Source organism: Lipotes vexillifer, unplaced genomic scaffold, assembly GCF_000442215.2.
Source record: "Lipotes vexillifer unplaced genomic scaffold, Lipotes_vexillifer_v1.1 scaffold668, whole genome shotgun sequence".
In the NCBI taxonomy this organism is placed as follows: Eukaryota; Metazoa; Chordata; class Mammalia; order Artiodactyla; family Lipotidae; genus Lipotes; species Lipotes vexillifer.
In genome coordinates this window covers 3,500,163-3,516,256 of record NW_006785319.1, presented here as the reverse complement: position 1 = coordinate 3,516,256, position 16,094 = coordinate 3,500,163, and the positions used below count along the sequence as shown (strand labels likewise).

General features: G+C 40.1%; 1 protein-coding gene across 1 annotated transcript in view; it reads right to left on the bottom strand.

The window, feature by feature from the left end:
• The window catches only part of NEK1 (NIMA related kinase 1), a 178,810-nt gene that overhangs the window by 154,696 nt on the left and 8,020 nt on the right, over positions 1 to 16,094 (bottom strand). The window lies entirely within an intron of this gene.

The following is a 16,094-nucleotide window of genomic DNA, read 5'->3' as shown; positions in this document are numbered from 1 at the left end:
GGTACGCGGGCCTCTCCCCGCTGTGGCCTCTCCCATTGCAGAGCACAGGCTCCGGACATGCAGGCTCAGCGGCCATGGCTCACGGACCTAGCCGCTGCGCGGCATGTGGGATCTTCCCGGACGGGAAAACGAACCTGTGTCCCCTGCATCGGCAGGCGGACTCTCCACCACTGTGCCACCAGGGAAACCCTAAGATGGCATATTTAAACATGAAAAAATTAAAGTATAAAGCGAGGAAGAAAACATAGGTTAATTTTCTATACTCTTTGACTGACACAGGACTTCCAAAACATGATACCAAACCCACAAGTCACAAGAAAAGTTCCCTATATAAATTTTAAAACACCTGGATGGCAAAATATACAATTAAATTTAATAATTATTTGAGAAAATACCTGCAACACAACTGATAAATTGCTAATCCTCTAATACACAACAGTTCTTCGACATCACTGAGAAAAACATGGCAGCCAACATAAGTGGACAGAAGACGGGGAAGGCAAATGACAGAGGAAACATAAGCCAATAAACACATAAACCAAATACTAACTTCCCTCCAAATTAAGAAAAGAGCAATTAAACAAGATACCACTGTAACCTGACAAAGATGAAGTGATAAACAATGCTGGCCAGAATGTGAGGAAATAAGTCTTTGCATACCCTGTTTGTGAGAAAGTTAATTAGTTACTCAGTAAAAATTTTAAATTCACATACCATTTGAAAGAGCAACTGAAATTTCAAATTTATCCTACAGATAAAATGTCACAAATACAAAAGAATATGTACAAGGATGTGTACTCCAGCATTGTTGCTCCACCTAAACATCATCATGGGCCTGGGAAAATACCACAGTTGGAATCACTAGAATTCTATGCAGCCACTGGGAAGAAGGAAGTACTTCTACGTACGTACACCGTGAAGGGAAAAGAAGAAAGTCACAGCACGGTATGCAGAGCGCACTCCTTTTTTAAAGTCTCTTTCTGTCTGTAACGTACCAGAACTCTGTATAATTGTTTACAACTGTGTGCTGTGTGTAGGGAGGAGGCACAGAAGGACAGCTACCCATCAGTTAACAGTGTCTTCTTCAGGGAAGTAGATTTTCAGAAGAATGAATGAAAGGCAAGTAGCAGGCTTTACTTTTTATTCTTACCTCTCCAGTATTTTTTTTAAAGAACAAATGTTACATTAAAGTAAACTAAAATTAGAGACTCTGGGAGGGCTCATGCCAAGGAGTACTTCCCAGAACTTCTGCTGCCAGTGTCCTTGTCCCCATGGTGAGCCACAGCCAGCATCCACCTCTGCAGGAGACCATCCAACCCTAGCAGGCCAATGAACTGGGAGACAAGGGATAACAAATTTATTCAGTGAGCAGAGAGTCCAAGAAGATGGCAGACTAATGTCCCAGAGAACCATCCTGCCAGGCTCTGAATGCTAGTTTCTTTTACAGAACAAAGAGGCATTATAAGATTCAGGCTGCTAATGTTGGCATATGCGCATTTAGTCTTAAAAGAGATTAACTTGAGAAGCAAGAAGAACTACAATCCTGCAGCCTGTGGAACAAAAACCACATTCACAGAAAGTCAGACAAGATGAAAAGGCAGAGGGCTATGTACCAGATGAAGGAAAAAGATAAAACCCCAGAAAAACAACTAAATGAAGTGGAGATAGGCAACCTTCCAGAAAAAGAATTCAGAATAATGATAGTGAAGATGATCCAGGACCTCGGAAAAAGAATGGAGGGAAGGATTAAGATGCAAGAAATGTTTAACAAAGAATTAAAGAACAAACAAACAGAGATGAACAATACAATAAATGAAATGAAAACTACACTAGAAGGAACCAACAGCAGAATAACTGAGGCAGAAGAACAGATAAGCAACCTGGACGACAGAATGATGGAATTCACTGCTGTGGAACAGAATAAAGAAAAAAGAATGAAGACAGACTAAGAGACCTCTGGGACAACATTAAACGCAACAACATCCGCATTACAGGGTTCCCAGAAGGAGAAGAGAGAGACAAAGTACCCGAGAAAACATTTGAAGAGATCATAGTCGAAAATTTCCCTATCGTGGGAAAGTAAATAGCCACCCAAGTCCAGGAAGCAAAGAGAGTCCCAGGCAGGATAAACCCAAGGAGAAACACACCAAGACACATAGTAATCAAATTGGCAAAAATTAAAGACAAAGAAAAATTATTGAGAGCAGCAAGGGAAAAACGAAAAATAACATACAAGGGAACTGCCATAAGGTTAACAGCTGATTTCTCAGCAGAAACTCTACAAGCCAGAAGGGAGTGGCATGATATACTTAAAGAGATGAAAGGGAAGAACTTACAACCAAGATTACTCTACTCGGCAAGGATCTCATTCAGATTTGATGGAGATACCAAAAGCTTTACAGACAAGCAAAAGCTAAGAGAATTCAGCACCACCAAACCAGCTCTACAAATGCTCAAGGAATTTTTCTAAGTGGGAAACACAAGAGAAGAAAAGGACCTACAAAAACAAACCCAAAACAATTAAGAAAATGGTCATAGGAACATACATATTGATAATTACCTTAAACGTGAATGAATTAAATGTTCCAACCAAAAGACACAGGCTTGCTGAATGGATACAAAAACAAGACCCATATATATGCTGTCTACAGCAGACCCACTTCTGACCTAGGGACACATACAGACTGAAAGTGAGGGGATGGAAAAAGATATTCCATGCAAATGGAAATCAAAAGAAAGCTGGAGTAGCAATACTCATATCAGATAAAATAGATTTTAAAATAAAGAATGTTACAAGAGACAAGGAAGGACACTACATAATGATCAAGGGATCAACCCAAGAAGATATAACAATTATAAATATATATGCAACCAACACAGGAGTACCTCAATACATAAGGCAACTGCTAACAGCTACAAAAGAGGAAATCGACAGTAATACAAAAATAGTGGGGGACTTTAACACCTCACTTACACCAATGGACAGATAATGCAAAATGAAAATAAATAAGGAAACAGAAGCTTTAAATGACACAATAGACCAGACAGATTTAATTGATATTTATAGGACATTCCATCCAAAAACAGCAGATTACACTTTCTTCTCAAGTGCGCATGGAACATTCTCCAGAATAGATCACATCTTGGGTCACAAATCAAGCCTCAGTAAATTTAAGAAAACTGAAATCATATCAAGCATCTTTTCTGACCACAGTGCTATGAGATTAGAAATGAATCACAGGGAAAAAAAACACAAGCACATGGAGGCTGAACAATACATTACTAAATAACCAAGAGATCACTGAAGAAATCAAAGAGGAAATCAAAAAGTAACTTGAGACAAATGACAATGAAAACATGATGATCCAAAACCTATGGGATGCAGCAAAAGCAGTTCTAAGAGGGAAGTTTATAGCAATACAAGCCTACCTCAACAAACCAGAAAAATCTCAAATAAACAAGCTAACCTTACACCTAAAGGAACTAGAGAAAGAAGAACAAGCAAAACCCAAAGTTAGCAGAAGGAAAGAAATTGTAAAGATCAGATCAGAAATAAATGAAATAGAAACAAAGAAAACAATAGCAAACATCAATAAAACTAAAAGCTGCTTCTTTGAGAAGATAAACAAAATTGATAAACCATTAGCCAGACTCATCAAGAAAAAGAGGAAAAGGACTCAAATCAATAAAATTAGAAATGAAAAAGGAGAAGTTACAACATACATCGCAGAAATACAAAGCATCCTAAGAGACTACTACAAGCAACTCTAAGCCAATAAAATGGACAACCTGGAAGAAATGGACAAATTCTTAGAAAGGTATAACCTTCCAAGACTGAACCAGGAAGAAATAGAAAATATGAACAGACCAACCACAAGTAATGAAATTGAAACTGTGATTAAAAATCTTCCAACAAACAAAAGTCCAGGACCAGATGGCTTCACAGGTGAATTCTATCAAACATTTAGAGAAGAGCTAACACCCATCCTTCTCAAACTCTTCCAAAAAATGGCAGAGGAAGGAACACTGCCAAACTCATTCTATGAGGCCACCATCACCCTGATACCAAAACCAGGCAAAGATACTACAAAAAAAGGAAATTACAGCCCAATATCACTGATGAATATAGATGCAAAAATCCTCAACAAAATACTAGCAAACAGATTCCAACAACACATTAAAAGGATCGTACACCATGATCAAGTGGGATTTATCCCAGGGATGCAAGGATTCTTCAACATACACAAATGAATCAATGTGATACACCATATTAACAAACTGAAGAATAAAAACCATATAATCATCTCAATAGACGCAGAAAATGTTTTTGACAAAATTCAACACCCATTTATGATAAAAACTCTCCAGAAAGTGGGCATAGAGGGAACCTACCTCAACATAATAAAGGCCATATACAACAAACCCAGAGCAAACATCATTCTCAACAGTGAAAAGCTGAAAGCATTTCCTCTAAGATCAGGAACAAGACAAGGATGTCCACTCTCACCACTATGATTCAACATAGTTTTGGAAGTCCTAGCCATGGCAATGAGAGAAGAAAAAGAAATAGAAGGAATACAAATTGGAAAAGAGGAAGTAAAACTGTCACTGTTTGCAGATGACATGATACTATACATAGAGAATCCTACGAATGCCACCAGAGAACTACTAGAGCTAATCAATGAATTTGGTAAAGTTGCAGGATACAAAATTAATGCACAGAAATCTCTTGCATTCCTATACACTAATGATGACAAATCTGAAAGCGAAATTAAGGAAACACTCCCACTTACCACTGCAAGAAAAAGAATAAAATACCTAGGAATAAACCTACCTAGGGAGACAAAAGACCTGTATGCAGAAAACTGTAAGACACTGATGAAAGAAATTAAAGATGATACCAACGGATGGAGAGATATACCATGTTCTTACATTGGAATAATCAACATTATGAAAATGACTATACTACCCAAAGCAATCTACAGATTCAATGCAATCGCTATCAAATTACCAATGGCATTTTTTACAGAACTAGAACAAAAAAAATTTTTTAATTTGTATGGAGACACAAAAGACCCCAAATAGCAAAAGCAATCTTGAGCAAAAAAAATGGAGTGGGAGGAATCAGACTCCCTGACTTCAGACTATACGACAAAGGTACAGTAATCAAGACAATATGGTACTAGCACAAAAACAGAAACATAGATCATTGGAAGAAGATAGAAAGCCCAGAGATAAACCCACACACCTATGGTCAACTAATCTATGACAAAGGAGGCAAGGATATACAATGGAGAAAAGACAGTCTCTTCAATAAGTGGTGCTGGGAAAACTGGACAGCTACATGTAAAAGAATGAAATTAGAATACTCCCTAACACCAAACACAAAAATAAACTCAAGATGGATTAGAGACCTAAATGTAAGACCAGACAGTATAAAACTCTTAGAGGAAAACATAGGAAGAACACGCTTTGACATAAATCACAGCAAGATCTTTTTTGATCCACCTCGTAGAGTAATGGAAATAAAAACAAAAGTAAACAAATGGGACCTAATGAAACTTCAAAGCTTTTGCACAGCAAAGGAAACCATAAACAAGACGAAAAGACAATGCTCAGAATGGGAGAAAATATTTGCAAATGAATCAACGGGCAAAGGATTAATCTCCAAAATATATAAACAGCTCATGCAGCTCAATATTAAAGAAACAAATAACCCAATCCAAAAATGGGCAGAAGACCTAAATAGACATTTCTCCAAAGCAGACATAAAGATGGCCAAGAAGCACATGAAAAGCTGCTCAACATCACCAATTATTAGAGAAATGCAAATCAAAACTACAATGAGGTATCACCTCACACCAGTTAGAATGGGCATCATCAGAATATATACAAACAACAAATGCTGGAGAGGGTGTGGAGAAAAGGGAACCCTCTTGCACTGTTGGTGGGAATGTAAATTGATACAGCCACTATGGAGAACAGTATGGAGGTTCCTTAAAAAACTAAAAATATAATTACCATATGACCAGCAATCCCACTACTGGGCATGTACACAGAGAAAAGCATAATTCAAAAAGAAACATGCACCCCAATATTCACTGCAGCACTATTTACAATAGCCAGGTCATGGAAGCAACCTAAATGCCCATCTTCCCTAGAAGATCTTTCCCTCTTCCCTAGACATCACTATTCTACTTTGTCTCTATGATTTCGAGTACTCGAAGTATGTCATACACATGGAATCATACAGTATTCATCTTTTTGTGACTGGCTTATTTCATTTAACATAATGTTCTCAAGGTCAATCCACTGTAGTATATGTCAGAATTCCCTTCCTTTTATAAGGATGACTGATACGGAGGGTTACTTCTGTCACTTTGCTATTTGTTTTCTATATGCCTTGTGGTTCTTTTGTCCCTATTTCCTTCATTACTGTCTTCTTTGCGCTTAGTTGATTTTTGTGTTGTGAAACATTTAAATTCATCTCTCATTTACTTTTTTTAAAAAATTTATTGATTTATTTATCTTTTGCTGTGTTGGGTCTTTGTTGCTGTGCACTGGCTTTCCCTAGTTGTGGCAAGCTGGAGTTACTCTTTGTTGCGGTGCACAGGCTTCTCATTGCGGTGGCTTCTCTTGTTCCAGAGCACGGGGCTCTAGGCACGTGGGCTTCAGGAGTTGTGGCACGCGGGCTCAGCAGTTGTGGCTTGCGGGCTCTAGAGCGCAGGCTCAGTAGTTGTGGCACACGGGCTTAGCTGCTACACAGCATGTGGGATCTTCCTGGCTCAGGGCTCGAACCCATGTCCCCTGCACATCAGGCAGATTCTTAACCATGGTGCCACCAGGAAAGCCCCTCTCATTTAATTTTATATATTGGGTTGGCCAAAAGGTTCATTCGGTTTTTTCCATAAGATGGCTCTAGTAGCACTTAGCTGTCTTTAACTTCATTTGAAACAATTTTGTTAGATTGTATGTGACAGCTGTCATATCAGCATGCATTTAAAAAATGGCATCAGGGACTTCCCTGGTGGCGCAGTGGTTAAGAATCTGCCTGCAATGCAGGGGACATGGGTTCGATCCCTGGTCCGGGAAGATCCCACACACCTCAGAGCAAGTAACCCCGTGCACCACAACTACTGAGCTTGAGCTCTAGAGCCCATGAGCCACAACTACTGAGCCCGCATGCTGCAACTACTGAAGCCTGTGCACCTAGAGCCCATGCTCTGCAACGAGAAGCCATTGCAATGAGAAGCCTGCGCACCACAACAAAGAGTAGACCTCTGCTCGCCACAACTAAAGAAAGCCCATGCACAGCAATGAAGACCCAAGACCCAACGCAGCCAAATAATAATAATAATAATAATAATAATAATAATAATAAAATAAAATAAAAATTTAAAAAGACATCAAAATAGGTGAATTTTTGTGTAGCCATTTTAATATTGAAGATGGAAGAGAAAAAGCAACATTTTTGGCATATTATGTTTTATTATTTTAGGAAGGTAAAAATACAACCGAAATGCAAAAAAAAGATTTGTGCAGTGTATGGAGAAGGTGCTCTGACATGTCAAAAACAGTCTGCACAGTTTCATGAAGGAGATTTCTCGCTGGACGATGCTCCACTGTCGGGTAGACCATATGAAGTTGATAGTGATCAAATCGAGACGTTAATTGAGAACAATCAACATTACACCACCTGGGAGGTAGCTGACATACTCAGAATATCCAAATCAAGTGCTGAAAATCATTTGTACCAGCTTGGTTATGTGAAACGCTTTGATGTTTGGGTTCCACGTAATTTAAGCCAAAAAACCTTCTTAACTGTATTTCCGCAGGCGATTCTCCACTACTTAAACGTAATGAAAACGTTCCGTTTTTTAAAACAAATTGTGACAGGCAATGAAAAGAGGATACTGTACAATAATGTGGAACAGAAGAGAGAGTGCAGCAAACGAAATAAACCACCACCAACCACACCAAAGGCTGGTCTTCATCCAAAGAAGGTGATATTGTGTATATGGTGGGATTGGAAGGGAGTTGTCTATTATGAGCTCCTTCCAAAAAACCAAACGATTAATTCCAACAAGTACTGCTCCCACTTAGACCAACTGAAAGCAGCACTTGACGAAAGGAGTCCAGAATTAGTCAACAGAAAACGCATAATCTTCCATCAGGATAACGCAAGACTACATGTTTCTTTGATGACCAGGCAAAAACTGTACAGCTTGGCTGGGAAGTTGTGATTCATCCACTGTATTCACCAGACATTGCACCTGTGGATTTCCATTTATTTTGGTCTTTACAAAATTCTCTTAATGAAAAAATTTCAATTCCCTGGAAGACTGTAAAAGGCACCTGGAACAGTTCTTTGCTCAAAAAGATAAAAAGTTTTGGGAAGATGGAATTATGAAGTTGCCTGAAAAATGGCAGAAGGTAGTGGAACAAAATGGTATATAAGTTATTCAATAAAGTTCTTGGTGAAAATGAAAAATGGGTCTTTTATTTTGACTTAAAAACTGACAGCACTTTTTGGTCAACCCAAAAAGTGTATACCTATTTTCTCTGTGGTAACAAGGGGATTACTTTCGATACCATAAAATTACAATACTCTAATTTGGACTTCTACCGGCTTAACTCCAATAACATATAAAAACTCTGCTCCTGGGCTTCCCTGGTGGCGCCGTGGTTAAGAATCTGCCGGCCAATGCAGGGAACACGGGTTCGAGCCCTGGTCCGGGAAGATCCCACATGCCACGGAGCAACTAAGCCCGTGCACCACAACTACTGAGTCTGCTCTCTAGAGCCCTCGAGCCACAACTACTGAGTCCGCGTGCTAAAACTACTGAAGCCCGCGTGCCTAGAGCCCATGCTCTGCAATAAGAGAAGCCACTGCAATGAGAAGCCCGCACACTGCAAGGAAGAGTAGGCCCCCCCTCACCACAACTAGAGAGAGCCCGCGCGCAGCAATGAAGACCCAATGCAGCCAAAAATAAATAAATAAAATAAATTAAAAAAAACCAAAAACTCTACTCCTTTACATCTCTGTCCTACTTCTTTGAGTTGCTGATGTCACCAAATTACATCTTTGTACAATGATATCATTGTTTGTATGTTTCAAAACGTAAAACTAATAATTTTTTAAAGTGCATTAGTCTCTTAAATCATGTAGAAAAACAAAATGGGGAGTTACAAACCAGTTACAATAATACCAGCTTTTAGACTAGTAATTCCTTTTTAAAAAATTTATTAGTCTCAAATCATGTAGAAAAAGGGGAGTCACAAACTACTGTTGTAACAATTCTAGCTTTTATAACTGCCCATGTATTTACCTTTACTGAGCTCTCCATTTCTCCACATGGCTTCAAGCCACGGTCTAGTGTCCCTTCCTTTCAATCTGCAAGACTCCATTTAGCACTTATTTCAGTGCAACTCTAGTAGTAACAAATACCTTCAGCTTTTGTTTATCTGGAAATGACTCTCATTTCTGAAGGACAATTTTGCCAGATATAGGATTCCTGGTTGATAGCTTTTTTTCTTTTAGCACTTTGAATATATCAGCCCAGTTTTTCCTGGCCTGTAAAGTTTCCACTGAGAAATCTGCTGGAAATGTTACTGACGATTCCTTGTATGTGATGAGCCACTTCCCTCTTGCTGATTTCAAGATTCTCTGGCTTTCAACAGTTAGGTTATAGTGTGTCTGGGTGTGGGTCTCCTTGAGTTCATCCTACTTAGAGTTCATTGAGTTTCTTGGATGTTTATATACACGCCTTTCATCAAATTTGGGAAGTTTTCAGCCATTAACTCTTCAAATAATGCTGTCCGTCCCTCTCTCCCTCTTCTCCTTCCTATGATGCACATGTTGGTCTGTGTGACAATGTCCCACAGGTCCCTTAAGCCCTGTTCATTTTTCTTCAATCTTTTATCTTTCTGTTACTCAGACTCAATAATTTCCATTGTCCTAGCTTCCAGTTCACTGAGTCTTCTTCAGGAAAGGTTCAAATCTGCCTTTGAATCTCTCTAATGAATTTTTCATTTCAGTTGTTGTATTTTCCAGCTCCGGACTTTCTTTTTTGGTTTCTTTTTAGATTTTCTATCTCCTTATTGATGTTTCTGTTTTGTTCGTATAGTTTTTTTGACTTTCTCCATGTCTTCTTTTAGCTTTGAGCCTCTTTAAGACAGTTGTTTTCAACTCTTTGTCTAGTATATCTGCCATCAGATCTTTTTCAGGGACAGTTCCTGTTAGCTTATTTTTTTTTCCTGTGAATGAGCTATACCTTCCTGTTTCCTGTGTGTCTTTTTGGTGGAAAGTAGTCATTTGAATCTAAAAATGCAGTACCTCTGGAAATCAGATTCTTCTGCTTCCCCAACATTTGCTGTTTTTTTTGTTTGTTTTTGTTGATTGTTGTACATTGTCTCTGAGCCAAGATCAGCATGAGGCACAAACTTAAAATCCTCTCAGGTCTTTTCTGAGTCTGCATGTTTCCCTGGATATGCATGGTGACATTTTTTTTTTAAGATGTTGGGGGTAGGAATTTATTTATTTATTTCTGCTGTGTTGGGTCTTCGTTTCTGCGCAAGGACTTTCTCTAGTTGTGGCAAGCAGGGGTCACTCTTCATCGCGGTGCACAGGCCTTTCACTATCACGGCCTCTCTTGTTGTGAAGCACAGGCTCCAGACGCGCAGGCTCAGTAGTTGTGGCTCACGGGCCCAGTTGCTCCGCAGCATGTGGGATCATCCCAGGCCAGGGCTCGAACCCGTGTCCCCTGCATTAGCAGGCAGATTCTCAACTGCTGCGCCACCAGGGAAGCCCCATGGTGACTTTTTAATTTCCCTCAGATCCGTGGTTGCTTTGAATGCCTTACGTTTTTAACGTCTGGCTCCCCAAAGGTGAAAAGAGAGAAATGTAGCAGGGGGGAAAAGAGCTGCTGGCCCTTTAAATCCTCTGGAAGTCATTTCAGCCAGAAGGGGAGAGACTTGCAAAAAAGTGGGGAGGAACAATAACAATGGCTGCCCACCTCTTTTCCCCCAGATCTGAAGTAGCCATCAACAATCAGAGCAAGATCCCTGATACGTGGAGCACAGGTACCTGTTTGCCCACCCTGGTTCCCACAAGGTGCATGCAAGCTGCTTCTGGGATGCATGCACAGCTGGATGTCTCAGTGCTGGGATGTGGGGGATGAGTAGCCCCTGCTACCTAAGAGGTGAAATTGACTGAAATTAACCACAATTTACTATCCAAGCCTTCCCCTGGAAGTTGCAAAGATTCAAGAGATTCCAGAGACCCAAAATAGTTACATCAGATAGATTCTGCCACTGTATTGTTATACAGGTGGGGAGACAGATTCCTAGTGTTTTCTACTCTACTATCTTCCCAGAATCTTCTCCATCTGTATTCACTTTAAAATACTTTATCTCTTTGATTAAATAGGTAACCAAATATTGCTTTTTAGGTACCCCAAACCATCTCTTAATCAAGTGACCAAATCTCTGACCACTCTGTAATCTTTCCTTCCCAAGATTAGATCCTAAATTTAGAAAAAATTCCAGGCTACCTCTCACCATATGTATTTAGTTAGCTCAACATTTTTATAAGAGCTGCATGGGAAGACTTACCAAATCAACAAAGATGCTCAGCATTTTCTAGGTTAAGTCTGTATACATAAAATATTATTGGGCTTCCCTGGTGGCGCAGTGGTTGAGAGTCCGCCTGCCGATGCAGGGGACACGGGTTCGTGCCCCGGTCCTACAGGATCCCACATGCCACGTAGTGGCTGGGCCCGTGAGCTATAGCCACTGAGCCTGCGCGTCCGCAACAGGAGAGGCCACAACAGTGAGAGGCCCACGTACAGCAAAAATATATATATATATTATTAATATAAATATTTCAGAAAATGCATGCTTTATGGAGGTCCCATAGATTTGTCAATGACTTTGCTGTCCGTTTTTACCCTTAGGGAAAATATTCATCAAGCCCGTAACAAATACCCCTATGAAGAACTGTATTCTATTATTGGTTACTATAAGAAATTAACTACAGCCTTTCAGTCTCATTATCAAACAGGCCTTTGCTTCTTGATGACCAGAACGCTCCTGGAAAGGACTGTACTAGGAACACTGAACTACTGACACCTCAAAAAACACACTCTTGAGTACAGGCTTCTGAGCTGACACTGCTGACGTTAAACAATGGACTGAGTCAATATTCCTAAGGCTTTTTCATATTGACAAGCTGATATACATCATAAAAGCAGACTCACCCAAAACCCAGCATGATAAGAATTACTAGGACTGAATGAACTGAATTAAATGAAATTTAATTATGTTTATTTGTTTGGAATACAACTGGTATTATACATATATTTTTAATGTTCCATCCTTCTATACTTAATGAACATTTAAAGTCCTCTTCTTTCTCCTCTTAAGCTATCTCTACCCTCAATTTAGTAAATTATGCTTTTCTAGACTGAAATATAACCTCTTAAAATGATTATCTGCTTCTCACTGACCCATTCAGAATTTAGAAATAGTTTTACTGAGTTTTACTTTTCAGGAATATTCTAATTTTCATTGGCTCAATAAGAATGTACACTCCTTTTTACCAGAATATAACTACATAAATCAATTGTGCAACCAAAGCCATACCTGGACTGTCTTATGTGAGGATGATTTTCATTCAATCAGTTATGACAAGCCTGCTGCCAACAAATACACACAGAGCCAATTCCTACACCATGCCACCAGGGAACTTGCCTAGTGCCTGACTTACAAGGTCTCAGCATCACAGGTGACCAGGTCATTTAGTAGTAGCCAAAAACCTTGGCAAATCTGAAAACCCTCAAGAAGAAAGAAAATCACCCAAATTTATAGGTACTGCAGGTGAAATTCGGTGGAAAATGTACTGGGCTTGGTTTCCTGGCCTTGGGATAGAAGAACAAATAATATTTTTAAAAATCCAATCTAAGATTCCTTATGAAAACTTCTGGACAAAAATCAATTCTGTGGCCTTAGTAGCTGCATAGTTGCTCAATTCTATTCATAACTGCTCAATTCAAGGCTCTGGATTTTCAGAGCAGACTCAAGGAAGTCTGTATGCCTAATTAACACTCTGACTGCACCTAAATATTAGGGCCAACCCTACGAGACCAGACTTTCTTTTAAAAGAACATACATTTGTAAATTACCAGGAGAGAAGACTATCAGAAAATTTACCCAACACTTAGAAATAAGCCAAAAACAGTCAGTGGCACATCTTTTTAATATCTACGTGGGGAAAGGCCATTCAAGGATTGTTCAGCAGAATGTACTTTCTTCATATCACTGTTTACTACTGATTAAAAGTCACAGACTTAGTCAGCTTGCTTCCTAAGTTAACGAGGTTTTTTTCTAGTAAAGATGCAAACAAGGAAGTATCACTGAAGAGAATGGCTTGAGCAGTTGGGAGAATTTCCTTGTCTCACACGTCTCTGCTCCCACTTCCATTCTAGAGATGGAACAAAACCATCTCAGACTGATTTCAACCTACAGCCTACAGCAAAAATGGCCTAGGCCTTCCCTGGTGGCGCAGTGGTTGGGAGTCCGCCTGCCAATGCAGGGGACACGGGTTCGTGCCCCGGTCCGGGAGGATCCCACATGCTGCGGAGCGGCTGGGCCTGTGAGCCATGGCCGCTGGGCCTGAGCGTCCGGAGCCTGCGCTCCGCAGTGAGAGGCCGCGGCAGTGAGGGGCCCGCGTACCGCAAAAAAAAAAAGGCCTCTGACCTCTGTTTTCCTGCTTCAAAGCCCAGAGAGTAGCAGGTTGTTTTTGTGTAAATAATTACCATTTTAAATAGGCTAATAAAACTTGTCATTTTGAAGGGTAGGAAAAAATGCTATTAACTTAAAAGAAAGAGTTGCCAAATTTTTATTGTTTATATGGAATAATCTCAGAGATGGACGAAAAAACTAGAGTAAATCTCCATAATTTCTAGGATTGCAAGAAAAATATATGTACACACACACACATATATATCGTTATGTACTAAGAATATTTATCGAACAGAAAAACCAATTCCATAGGGCTTCCCTGGTGGCACAGTGGTTAAGAATCCATCTGCCAATGCAGGCGACACAGGTTCGAGCCCTGGTCTGGGAAGATCCCACATGCCGTGGAGCAACTAAGCCCATGTGCTACAACTACTGAGCCTGTGCTCCAGAGCCGGCGAGCCACAACTACTGAGCCCATGTGCCACAACTACTGAAGCCCACGCACCTAGAGCCTGTGCTCCGCAACAAGAGAAGCCACAGCAATGAGAAGCCTGCGCACCACAACAAAGAGTAGCCCCCGCTCGCCCCAACTAGAGAAAGCCTGCATGCAGCAATGAAGACCAAAATAAATAAATAAATTAATTAATTAAAAAAACAAAACTACACTAAATCCATAGATTATCAATGTACTTTACAGTATAATGTTACGGAATTTAACAGCAAGCATTTTAAAGTCCAAAAGAGACAAAAGAATAAAAATAAGCACAAGCAATGGAATATATCAGATAAAACTGTAATAAAAAAATAGCACCTTGTACACAAACAAACATTACTATCTGACCTTCACCACAACAGTACCGTCGGCTACCTGGTAGGAATATCCCTACTACCGAGTGAGGATGTAAAGTCACAAAGCAGTTAAGTAACTTGTAAACGTAATTACCAAGCTGATAAGTAGGACAAGCACTCAAACCCAAGTCTTCTCACTCCAAGTTTTGGGCTCTGCCTAGTAGGCTTAATTGTGGAACATGAGGTAAGGAAAGCTTGAGGAATACAACACTACCCTACTCGATAGTACTTTTAACTCAAGCTCTCATCTTACCATATCTCCAAGTTGCTGCCAAGACCCTCAAAGTCCCCATCTGTATGACGTTATCAATCAGCTGATGAATTGTGCCAAGGCGGTGCTACCACAGATACAGCCTTCCTCAGTACCTTGACATAAGCAGACTGGGGTCTCCGCTCTACAGTAAATTACAACCTGCTTGGAGAAACAACTCTAATGTGACATTATTCAGAGTACATTAACAAGGGTGCACGATGCACTGAAGGTGAGTGTAGACTGGGAGGAATCCCATGGACTACTAGGTCGGAGCTAGAAACAACAGATGTACAGACAGCAAAGAGGATGGATCAGAAACAGCCCTTAGGGGAAAAGTAAAACTGAATGAGATATAATACAACAGGTACACATTTAAAAATACGTGTATACAAAACAATGATGGCTATTTTGCAGACACAGACAGAGATATTGATTAAAGACATTGGAAGGGCTGCCTAAGGATAGAGGGGAGTGGAACAGAAATGAGTACGAAGTGAAAAGAAACAAAGCAAGGGCTTTGCTGGAATGAAATATAATGCACCTCTTAAAACTAATGCAACTGATCTCGGGACTTCCCTGGTGGCCCAGTGGTTAGGACTCCGAGCTTCCACTGCAGGGGGGCACGGGTTTGATCTCTGGCTGGGGAACGAAAATCCCGCATACCGCATGGCCGAAAAAACAAAACCTTATACAATTGATCTATATGGACCGACATGTCAATGTAATCAAGATAATTTTTAAGCGACAAAAGCAAGACAGAGCATGGTATGTATACTATCCCATTTCTGAATACGCATGTCTCAGTGTATACATTGTGTATGTTCAATATGAAAAAGAAAGCACACCAAACCAAAAGCAGTGGTAATCTCAGGGACAGAACGGCAGGGGGAAGACGGCTTTCCATCTCCAAACCTCTGAATAATTTCACAATTTAAGTTTGTAAAAAGAACATTTTATAAACTCTGCTGTTAGATAAGGGTAGGTTCAAACACCAACTGTGACTTTGGGCAAACTACTTAACCTTAGATTTGTTACCTATTAAATAGAGAAAACTATAGTATGCTAATTCACAGGGGGATTTAAGAATTAAAAGAGACAACAAATGCAACACTCCTAGCACAGAGCTCCCTCCATTCTCCTACGTAATAGCCTGCAATTAAAATTAAGGGTGGGGCTTCCCTGGTGGCGCAGTGGTTGGGAGTCCGCCTGCCGATGCGGGGGATGCGGGTTCGTGCCCCAGTCCGGGAAGATC